This window comes from Leopardus geoffroyi, chromosome D3 (genome assembly GCF_018350155.1).
Source record: "Leopardus geoffroyi isolate Oge1 chromosome D3, O.geoffroyi_Oge1_pat1.0, whole genome shotgun sequence".
In the NCBI taxonomy this organism is placed as follows: domain Eukaryota; kingdom Metazoa; phylum Chordata; class Mammalia; order Carnivora; family Felidae; genus Leopardus; species Leopardus geoffroyi.
In genome coordinates, this window is record NC_059339.1 from 35,990,071 (window position 1) to 36,002,409 (window position 12,339).

The 12,339-nt window shown below is 42.5% G+C and overlaps 1 protein-coding gene across 11 annotated transcripts in view; it reads right to left on the bottom strand.

Annotated features, from left to right (window-relative positions):
• The window catches only part of PTPRM (protein tyrosine phosphatase receptor type M), a 796,726-nt gene that overhangs the window by 242,692 nt on the left and 541,695 nt on the right, over nt 1–12,339 (bottom strand). The window lies entirely within an intron of this gene.

The following is a 12,339-nucleotide window of genomic DNA, read 5'->3' on the forward strand; positions in this document are numbered from 1 at the left end:
TACATTGCTGAAGTGATGTACTGCTTGAATATTTACTAGGAGTAAATGGAAAAACTCATCAGAGATACTGATAGATGTGCTGAACAGGTGCCATTTATTAACTCCGAGACAAGTGCCGGGCTTACTTACAAAGATTGTTTCTCAGGGATAGTTATGTACTCTCCTAAAGGAAAACAACATGTGGAAGAAGACTCGCATTGCTTCTCATTCCCTTATGAACTACTGTGTATTTTTCCAACTTCATATTCAATGTCTAAAAAAGTTATTCAATGAGATAATCTAGAAGCCTTCTTAATGGAGTGCTATTAAAGTGCATCCGCTCATGCTCCCTTGAGAACTGATGTAACTGAAGGGCAAATCAGAGAGAGGTGTCCACATATACACCAAGGACAGTGAGGAACAAAGGAACTCCAAATGGCCAGGATGACAAAGGGAGCCTGGCATTTTATTCTATGGCACAGGGAAGAGCAGAATAGGTTATACACTGCTTTGGGCTATTCCTGCTTCAAATAAAGTAGTTGTCTTTGAAAATGTGGTAATGTTTTCATCATTATCATCATCACCATTATTGCCAGTAGCAAGATAATAGCCTGGGTCATGCTGATGCAGTTTATATCCCAAAGATAGGCAAATGGAGAATATAATATCATCTGTGGGGGACTCATTACAAGCCTTGACATATGATAGAATAATAACGTTCCTCTCACGCTCCAGTGCTCCTGGAGACCACAGTATGTGCATGGCGCTCATGTAAATAACACCCTCCGCAGCATCAAGAAATCCATTCATTTTCCCATAAGTTCACATTTGCACCTTTCAGAAGGGCTGCAGCCCTCAAATTTGGGAGTGGCGGTGGCCCAGGTTAATGACCTAGTTCTCTTGAAAGATCAGAGAGCCATAAAACAATCTTCTATTGGGATAAGAGCAAAGCTACCAAAGAAGTTGCTAGCAATGGCCAATTCCTCCTCTTTACCCTGAGCCAGCTTTGTGCAGGTCCTTTCTATCTGTCATTGTATTCATTCTCCCAAAACCTACCAAGAAGCTAAGAAAAGTAATCTCTCTGTTATGCAGATAGGGAAGCTGAGATTTAGAGTTTAAGAGAATCCAAACCTGGACTTTGGATTCATTAACTTCTATCTAAAGTAAGTGTAACAGACAAATAAGCAGAAAATAAAACAAATTCTTTCTAAATTATGTGCATTGAGAGCCAGAGTTCCTGGGTAAACCACTCTACTAAAATCCGATACAGAGACTCATTAGGCCCAGATTCCTGTCGGATATGTTTGAAAACTGCCCTAGGAAATCGTGTGATTTTGAAAATGATCTTGGAATCTAAACCTGAGGGCCCTCAATTCACTGTTCCCCATGAGCTGGTCAAAGAGACGCGTAATTCTTACACCTTTCTCTCACTTGTACTCACTGGGCAGACGAGAGAGGACAAGTACCATTGCAAACCGGAGGTTTATCCTAAGCAGCCCTACTACTGGCATGAAATTTCTTTGAAGTCTATTGTTCAATCTTTTCAAAAAATAAAGATAAAAAAGCATGCAAATGTTGCATTTTACTTCATGACATGTTGATTTTTAACAAAAATATTGTTTTGAATGATTTATCAAGTAAAGTGAGACTCCCTTGGCCCTATATCTTCATGATGTCATAGATTCACATTCGACAAGCACATGAGATGGGAAAGTAGCCAGACAAATACAATTCTGTAAAGGAGAGCAACCTCTCTTCCTCCTGTCCTTAGGACAGCCTTCCTGGAGAGAGAATGGCCACATGGTCAAGAATATATGATGGTTACACTAAAGGAGGCTGACCAGGCATGAAAACCAAATGACATAACTGACCTACCTAGACTAGATCCTATAGTGGAGGAGGGAAATGTACTAAGGGCATGTTAGGTTAACTGACAAATGGGAATAAGAACAGTAAAGTACTGAATTAATGTGAATTCATCAAGTTGATCACTGTACTATGATTACATAATAGAATATGCCTATCCTTAGGAAATATGCACTGAGATATTTAGGAGGTGAAGGGTCATGACATATGTCAGTTGTCCTTGAATCCTTCAGAAAAAAAAAATTGATGTATGCGCGTGTGTGCAGGCACGCACGCATGCAGAGAGAGAGCAAATGATACAGCCAATAGGGTAAAATGTTTATAAGAGGGAAATCTGATAAAGGATATACCAGTATTCTCTGTGATATTTTTATTTTTGCAACTTAAAGTTTGACATTATTTCCAAATAAAAAGTAAATGTGTTCTGTGTTTAAAAAAAAAAAAAAGTAAAAGAAAAGAAAAAAGAATATATGGTGGCTAAGCTAGAAATGCCATGGTTTGAGTACGAATCAGATTATTACCCAAGATCCTTTCACCTTGGTAATGAAGATGACAATTCTAAAAGTAGCGTGAGTGTTGGGGTGAGGTGGGGGGGCGGATTTTAACATGTTGGAATTTTAAGAAGCCTCCCTCTCAGGGGTGCCTGCATAGCTCAGTTGATTAGGCCTCTGATTTCGTCTCAGGTCATGATCTTGGTTCAGGTCATGATCTCAGGGTTCGTGGGTTCGAGCCCCACGTTGGGGTCTGTGCTGACAGCTCAGAGCCTGGCGCCTGCTTTGGATTCTGTATCTCCCCCCCTCTCTGCCCTTCCTCTGCTCGTGCTCTGTCTCTCAAAAATAAATAAACATTCAAAAAAATGAAAAAAAAAAATAAAAAAGAGGCCTTCCTCTCAGTCCACTAGAGTCGCTGAGGACCCTGTCTGGCACTGACTGATACTGTCAAGAGGGCAGATGAAATGAGGCAATCTCGTTGAAGGGACTGTGCTTTTTCTCTTTTCACTTGCCCATCCTGACTGTCCCCTGACTCATTTACAAGGTCAGTAAAGCAAGTGAAATAAGAATTCTTTCTCTAAAAGGGGAAATTTGTTTATTCTAGATCTATCCTTGATATTTTCTTGATCTGTTGATTCTTCTACATCCTGTTGGGTCACAGTCATGAAGGAATTTCTGACTCCTTCCCATCCCGATTACGTATATGGGATCATACCCATAAATACTTAAAAAAAAAAAAAAAAGAAAAGAAAGTCTCTCACAAACACTAAGTATTTCACAGGATTCTAAAAATACTCATTTATGAAGGAGACTAGTCTAAAGCCAACCAAAACAGCAGAGCATGGCCCTTTGCCTACAAATTTTTGAATGAAATTGAAGGATTTCTTAGACATAAAACTGTCACAATTAATCTTGATGCCTCATATTCTAAATTGTAGTGACTTTTTTTCTTTTTTTTTAATTTTTAAAAATGTTTTTCATTTATTTGGGGGGTGGAGGGGCAGAGAGAGAGGACGACACAAAATCTGAAACAGGCTCCAGGCTCTGAGCTGTCAGCAGAGCCTGACGTAGGTCTCGAACTCATGAACCATGAGATTATGACCGGAGCTGAAGCTGGATGCTTAACCGACTGAGTCACCCAGGCGCCCCTGTAGTGACATTTTTTTTTTAAAGCAAGGGATGAATATCAGCATGTCATGAAGGATGGTATCTACCAACAAGTAGATACCTCTGAATAGCTACTATGTATCCAGTTCCATGCTGGGCACTAGGGTGAAGAGAATGACCTAGAGAAACAGATAGTGCCATTCAATTTTGATAAATATTTTAAAAATATCCAGGTCCTTTCCACATTTACTACTATCAAGGATGAACTAACTTAATTTTACTATAAAATTTAAATAACATCTTCCCATACTTAAAAAGGTAAGAATAATTCAACGGATAAACATAGTATCTTTCACGCAAAAATCTTATTTTTCCCCCACTATGCTGAATCTTTTCTCAAAAACTTGGTTTCTTTTGAGCTTGAAACTTCACTTGCAGCATCCATGTTGACCATGTACAATGCACCAGATTAATAGTGAAATTAAAAGGTAGATTTCCTAAAATATAACATTTTTCAATTTGTGCTTTTCAGGCCAGAAAGCTCTATGCCTTAAGCAAATGAAAGTTAAATACATTGTTTTATTTTCCTTTATCATCCTGCTGATAGAAGGGAAAATGCAAAAGGATATTTAAAACTGAAGTTCTTTTATATTGAAAACCGTTACACAGAAATTCTTAAGTTTATGTAGCAAAAATGGAAAACAATACTGTTTTGGTGCAATATACATCTTTTAAAATGTATTATTTCTGAAATTAAATGCTTGACATTTGACTCAGTATTTCCTTCCCCCAAATGACAAGGAAAAAGGAACAGACTCTCCCATGGCAGTCCTGTATCCCCTCACCATTTTCTTGTAACTATACTGTTTTATAGATGAAACTGCCATAGCAAAATGACAAATATAACACATAAAAGAACAAAAAGGGGTAATAAATCACCAGTGACACTACAGCCCATTAAAATGCATTCAGCTGGTGTTGCAGAGAGAATAAAAATTTCCCCTCACTTTACATCCTTTGTAGCTGAAAGGGAAATTTTTAGAATCCTCAAGCAACCCTTTTAAGAGATGCCGAAATTCCAACCAAATTCTCCTCTCGCTAACTTTCTCTGTTGGCCTCCATGGCCAAAATATATAGCGCTGATGCGTCCTTCATTGTTTAAGAAAAATTGCCTAACATGAGGCAGCCTGTGAATTACTAATCACCCATATTGATATGATAATGCACCTGAAAAATCAGGATATGTAATTAATTGGAAAATGTTTGTTCTAATTCAGCCACTGTTTCCTATAAATAGATTATCAGCTTAAATGAAGAGGTTGGCTATTTTTATTTACGAGGAAGCCTAATGGAGGCATTATCTTCCCTTTATTTTTACCCCAAATTCTCTCAAGATATTTATTCAAAGCTCCGGACACTGAGAAGGACTCTGGTGTCATATAGATAGTATGTTTTTAGAGCACAACTGAATATATGCTAACTTACTTCATTACGCATTTATCATTGTTACAAGTGGTTCAAGAAATTGGTGGATTTTGTTGACGCAGAATATTTAGTCAACTGTTGATGTTGGTTTTAACAAAGATCCTTTCTTGAGAGCAAAGAGTACACATAACACTTCTCTGAATTCTCTGCATCTCTTAACACAGAGCTAATTACACATCAAGCTTCCCGAGAGGCAAAGGAGATCTTCATGTAAGGGATGAATGGGTGACACTTCTCTCCTAAAGTATGGACAGTGAACATGTTTGGAGCAGTGCAGAGCCTATGTCCCTAAAGCTGAATATTTCAGTGATGGCAAGGCTGTAACAGTTCCATTGGGATGGACCTGCATGTCTGAACACAGAATGTCTATGTGACCCTGGTCTATGACCATGAACGTCTATGTGACCCTGGTCTATGACCACGAACGTCTACGTGACCACGGGACGTCTATGCGAAACGGTCTAGCCCACACCTCCCTGAGTCACAGTTGGGAGCTCCTCTGTGATGCAGATACTATTTTTCTTAAAAAAAGGGGTGTGGAAATCAGTTCACGCCTTTAAGGGAATTTTATCTTCTACAAATGAATTCATTCCATCTGACATTTATAGCTGGTCTCTGAGGGTCTTTCAGGTGCCCAGCACTGAGTGGCAGGTTGTGGGAGATATCAAGATAAGTGAAATACAGCCCCTGTAGTAGTAGATAAAAACATTTCTGCACATATTTCCTAGTAGACAAAAGGAACTCTCTCCAAGACAACACTTTATGAATCTAATGACTGAACTCTTAAAAGGGCAAAATATAACTGTCTGCAGCTAACAGTGGTGAGATTTTATCCGAGTGACCATATATTCAAACAGCATTGCTGAGTTTTATTACCCTTTATGTTCTTTGCCAGTTTTAATTCATACGAATACCCTGGTAAATAGCTCTCAAAATGAATAAAGTGGATAACTCAGGCAAGAGGCTGAATGAAAGCATTCCATCTCTAAGGTACTTAAAGTGTTCCTTTGATATGTTTGAACCTGTCCCTTAAATTCCCTATCGTGCACTCTTCGATGCTGATCAAGGATCATCAGGACCCCAGAGCTGGCACTTAGGCTGCATCAATTTTCTGGCATTTAGCTCTTCTATGCATGCTCAATCCATTTCTACTCACTATCCATTTTTCTCTAGGCTGGCAGACATTCCTCTATTTCTTAGTTTTACTCCAGTCTTTTGGCCTAATTTCATCTGCCCTCCAACGTTTCTAGTGTGCCTAGCCAGAGAAGCGTGGCCTCTGATTGTCTGTACGACCTGACCGCTCATCACACATTCGTCTCACTCTCTGCTCTCCCGCCATGATGGCCTTTTTGGCAATGTTTCAATTTTGGTCATGCTACCTCTCACCACAGGACCTTTGCACTCACTGTTTCTGCCCCAGATTAAGCTCAAGTTCAGTAAACAAACACACCATCTTCAAGCTGCATCCGGTCCTCTGTGCTACTCAGTGCGGCTGAAATCTGATTTTAGTTATGTCTTCATTTTATAAATAGAGAACCTGGGTCCACAGAAGGGCAGATGATGTCTACTTGCACTGAGGTCTGTCCCAGCTTATTGCTCCTAAAGATTACCCAAGACCTACTGGCTGGGTCTGACAGGCGGAGGTAGAAAAGTGGCCAGATGAGGTCTGGGGAGCTGGAAGAAACAGATGATGCTGGTGCGAGTGAGTAGGCCACTCTCGAAAACAATAAAATGAACATTAAAACTTTCTTATGGTTCTTGCTAAAATAAATGGTTGGTTAAAATTGTGCTCTTTCAAAATGGGTTGAGGGGCACCTGCGTGGCTCAGTAAGTTAAGCATCTCTGACTTCAGCTCAAGTCATGATCTGATGTTTGTGGGTTCAAGCTCTGTGCTGTTAGCGGAGAGCCTGCTTGGGATTCTCTCTCTCTCTCTCTCTCTCTCTCTCTCTCTCTCTCTCTCTGCTCCTTCCCCATACACACACATGGCCTTGCTCTCTCTCTCTCTCTCAAAATAAATAAACATGAAAAAAAAAACAAAAATAAAAATGGGTTGAAAAACTATGGGTTTGTTTTATTTGCAGTATAATGGTCTACTGACTCAAATATATACACATATATATATGTATATATTCTAAAGAAGACATGAATTTTGCAACTAACATAAAATCAGTCAAGTGTAGGGGCGCCTGGGTGGCGCAGTCGGTTAAGCGTCCGACTTCAGCCAGGTCACGATCTCGCGGTCCGTGAGTTCGAGCCCTGCGTCAGGCTCTGGGCTGATGGCTCAGAGCCTGGAGCCTGTTTCCGATTCTGTGTCTCCCTCTCTCTCTGCCCCTCCCCCGTTCATGCTCTGTCTCTCTCTGTCCCAAAAATAAATAAACGTTGAAAAAAAAATTAAAAAAAAAATCAGTCAAGTGTAGGCAAAATAAAAAGATTCTAAAAATTCGTATCCTCATCAAAATTTTTCAAAATTTACTAATGATATAATGAAAGCTACAGAACGCCTGGGAATAAGTTTAACAAGAAAGGTCACCAACTGTTCAGTCATCTGGTAAATACAGTGGACCACCCGCTAGGTGCCCATGCGGCTACATCGGGAACAAGACAGAGAGACGAAGCCCTGCCTGCCTGGGCTCCAGGAGGAGACACACAGTCATTAGGGCACTTCAAAAAGAAGCAGAGGGGTGCCTGAGTGGCTCAGTCGATTGGGTCTCTGACTTCGGCTCAGGTCATGATCTTGCCGTCTGTGGGTTCGAGCCCCACATCAGGCTCTGTGCTGACAGCTCAGAACCTGGAGCCTGCTTCGGATTCTGTGTCTCCCTCTCTCTCTGCCCGTCCCCTGCTCACACTCTGTCTGCCTCTCTCTCAAAAATAAACATTAAAAAATTAAAAATAAAGCAGAGTGATGAGTGGGACAGTGGTCTGGGGGCCAACAAGGCACTGACTTCAAGACGCTGGTCTAGGGAGACTTTTGGGGGGGAAATATGTCTACACTGAATCCTGAATGTTGCAAAGAGGCTGAAAATACGAAGACGAGGGGAAGAGTTTCAGCAGAGGGTGGAGGGAGTGCAAACTACCAGAGCAGGATCTGGCATGCTGCTTTGAAGAGAAAGGAGACCAGCACTGAGCGTGGGAAGCGACAGAAGACGAGGGCCAGGTTTGAGAGGGGCCAGACCGTGCGGGACCCTTTGCTGGGCGACAACTTCTGAAGTTGATGCTAGTGCAGTAGGAAGCTATCCAAGGGCATTAAGAAGAGAAGTGATGGAAAGGGACTTCAACTTCCAAAAGTCAGTCCGGCTGCCATGTGGCAAATGAGTCAACAGGGAGCCATGAGAGTAGTTAAGACACGTTTGCACTGGTCCCGGCTGGTGTGGTGGCCACGAGAAGGTGAGACATCATCGAACCTAGAATACATTTTAGAGGGAGACCTGACAAGGCCGGCCCTTACAGAAAATTCCAAATTTGTATTACAAGTCTTATAACAAGATTTGAAATTGATGGAGAAATCGATCATATTCCTAAAGTTGTGGTAACACATAGATTTGATAAGATTCCAATGAGAAGTTCAGTGGCATTTTTGGAACCCAACTGCCTGGGTGCACTGGAATATAAATCAGAACACGGCAGATGAAGATGTCTGCCCTTAGGGGGCTTATATTGTAGGAGGGGGAGGAAGACAGAGCATGTAAGGTGAGAAGTGCTGGAAAAAGGAAGAAAGCATAGCAGCCTAAGTGGGGGAAGATTGTATGGAAAGGATGGGGAAAGGTCTCATGGAAGGCTGCAGCATGAAGACGGGTTAAGTATTCATGGCAGACCTCGTGGAGAAGCTAGATTTGAGCCAGGACTACAGGAGGTAGGGTCAAGTGGATATGTGGGGAAGAATATTCCCAAGCAAGGGGAAACTGGGAGCAAAAGGTCAAGGAAAGGAGCATGTGATGTGGCCAAAGAACCACAGGGAGGTCAGGGTAGCTGGTGTGGAATAAGGCAGAGGAAAGAAGGTAGAGAGTGAATCAGAGGAGTGGGGCCATCATTTAAGGCTGTAAGGACTCCAGGCCATTGGAAGGACTGATAAGCAGACAAGGAGGGATGTGAGGGATTCTTGACAAAGAAGATGGAGAGAATTCCAGTTTTATCACATAAGAAAATATCCTAAAAACCCAGTATAATAAAAAAAAAAATTATGCTAATAATGTAGGAAGACCCAAAGAGGACCATAATATAGTGTATATACATGTATCGTAATATACGACAAAATGGCATTTCACTTCTGTGAAGAAATAATTGTTTATTTAATAATAAGAGCCGGTCTAGATGTTGTCTATCTGGAAAAGCTAGCCCTCTCCCTTGGCAATACACCACACCATATCGGTGGTAGTTTCTAGATGGATTCAAGAGCTAAAATTCAGGTGAATGGCTGAATAATCAGAGATGTGAATACCTTCTCCAGCAAAACAAAAACCTTGGAGAAATAGAGGAAAATGGGACCATATTCATTATCTGAAAATGAGAATTTCTTTATGCCAAAAGACACAGTAAAGTCAAAAGAACAGTGATTGCAGGGCGCCTGGGTGGCTCTGCCCAGGCTAAGCGTCAGTTAAGCGTCTGACTTCAGCTCAGGCCATAACCTCACGATTTGTGAGTTCGAGCCCCGCGTCAGGCTCTGTGCGGACAGCTCAGAGCCTGAAGCCTGCTTCAGAGTCTGTGTCCTCCTTTCTCTCCACCCAACTCCCCTGCTTGCACTCTGTCTCTCTCCCTCTCAAAAATAAACAAACACTAAAAATATTAAAAAAAAAAAAAAAAAAGAACGGTGATTGACAGGAATAAGTATGAACAGATGCAGAAGTGCACATGGCCAGTAAACACAGGTGAAGATAACCAGCTTCAGGAAACGTCAGGAGACGTTAGCGCACCATACAGGAAACATGGCGTGGCAGACATCCAGTGCAGGGGGAGCACTTAGCAGGCACTTAGCGGGAGAATGGGGGAATGAATTGCTACAATTGGGAAGGAAAGGAATATGGCCCTACATATAAAACAAACTTGCCCTTTGACCCGTATTTGAGAATCATTATGAAATAAAGTTACAGGGGCCCCCCGGGTGGCTCAGCCAGTTAAGTGTCTGATTTTGGCTCAGGTGGCGATCTCACGGTTTGTGAGTTTGAGCCCCGCGTCGGGCTCTGCGCTGACAGCGTGAAGTTTGCGTGGGATTCTCTCTCCCTCTCTCTCTCTGCCCCTCCTCAGCTCTCTCTCTCTCTCAAAATAAATAAATAAACATTAAAAAAAGCAATAAAGTGACAACGGAAAGAACATGTACAGAAGGTTATGTATTCCAGTTTCTGGTGGTTGTTGCTGTAAGTAGGAAAAAATCTAAAAGTGGTGAAAATCTGAATGCCCATTAACAAGGGACTGGGTGAACAGATCTTCACCTATCCCTATAGAGGAACAACTAGGTAACAGAATGTCCTAGATTGATATATATTGGCCTGAAGGAGAAGCCTAGTAAGTGTACTTTACTTAGTAAGTGCAAAATGCAAGTGACGGAGTTAAGTAAATACACGGTAGTGGGAAAAAAAATCTGTATATATTTGTATATATTTACATAGAGAGAAAGACGGCTATCATAGGGGCTGGGGATGAGGTCAGTCTAGACTTAGAGTAAACGTTTTCAGTATATCTGAGTTTTTATATGCTTTGTTCACTGACATATCTCAAGAGCCTCACTCAGTGCCTGACATATAGCAGTTACTCAGGAAATACGTGCTCGGTGCATCAGTGAAGGAATAAAAGGGTATACATCATTCCCATACTTTAAAACAAGGTAGAGAAACGATAATAGCTAACATTTACGGAGTGTGTACTAAGTACTTTACTTGTAGACGTAATTCTGACAACTTTACTGTGGGTAAAGCTGTGGCTCCCACTTTACAGATGAGCAAACTGAGGTACAGAGATTCAAAGTAACTTGCCTAAGGTCAATCTGCTGGTAGGCGACACAGCTGAGATGTGAACCCGAGCAGTTCAATTCTTCACCTGCCCAACAGTTATGCTACCCATAATGGTTTAAGAAAAAAAAATTTTTTTTTACATTTTTATTTATTTTTGAGTGACAGAGCACACATTGGGGAGGGGCAGAGAGAGAATGAGACGCAGAATCCAAAGCAGGCTCCAGGCTCTGAGCTGTCAGCACAGAGCCCGATGCAGGGCTCGAACTCACAAACTGTGAGATCATGACCCGAGCCGAAGTAGGATGCTTAACTGACTGAGCCACCCAGGCGCCCCTATGCATAACGGTTTTTAAATAAGTTGCTGCCCAGCCCAGAGGCCTGCATGTGAATTAGCTCCCTGAGGCTTTCCCGTGGAACCCCACAGAGCACTGTTTGAGAACCACTTGACCAGATAATTTATAAGGTTTCCACCCCTGATGGTCTCCGGCAACCAATTAATGAGCATTTGTGGAACGGGGGATTTGAGATCGTCACCTTTTTTTTCCATTGTACCTCCCCCTACACAGTCACCACCAAACTTAGGTCCTCACTTAGGCTTCCATCTGAGTCAGCCCTTGACTCGAGCTCAAAACCCATAGGCTGAGACATACAGAATTTAGCACCCTCCTTCATTCTTTGTAAAGATGGAGGGACACACTTGTGTTCTGCAAAGATGGTATTTGCCATAGGCCCGCTCCTCAGCGAGAGTCTGAGAAATTTCCTTGGGCTGTTGCTGGTGAACCTCAGTTTTGGTTTCTGTTCCTAAGGAAAAGGTGTCCTTCTCTGTGACCCAATGGCTAGGACCCCCAGGGGTAAAGGGCAGGCCTAAAGTGCCATGGTTGGCAAAGAGCTGCCCACCCAGGAGAGTGGGCACAGCGATGGGAGGGGAGGCCTGACCAAGCCAGCTTAGGGCTCAGGCTGAGGGAACCGCTGGGTAGGAGCGCTACCATTTCGTGTGCAGGGGACGTTCACTGATCAGCAGAACATATCAAGGCGGGATTCAACATACCTCTAGTTGAATTAACCTCTGCTGGTTGTCAAATAACACCCGGAAGTATGAAACCAGGAGCCAAGAAAGCAGGCAACGAGATTTTCTCAGGCTGGGGTTAGTGTGATGTGTGGTGGGGACAAGGGAGCAAGGGGCCAGGAGGGCCCAGGTGTTAGTGAGAACCCAACTTAAAGGGCTGCATGGGGTGTCAGGGCTGGGGGTGGGGGAGCAGGTGAGGCCTGAAGGGCTCAGGAGGGGAGAGAGGAGAACACGGGGCAAAAAGGGAGAAGTTCAAACAGACACTGAGGTCAAAGGAACCAGGGCTCAAGTCACAAAGGCTGGGATCAGAGTTCTGTCCCTGACTTCCCTGCGTATCAGTGCTCTGAGGCCTGTGTACTTGAATCTAATGCCTTTGAGCTTCCTTTTCTCAACTGAAAAGTGT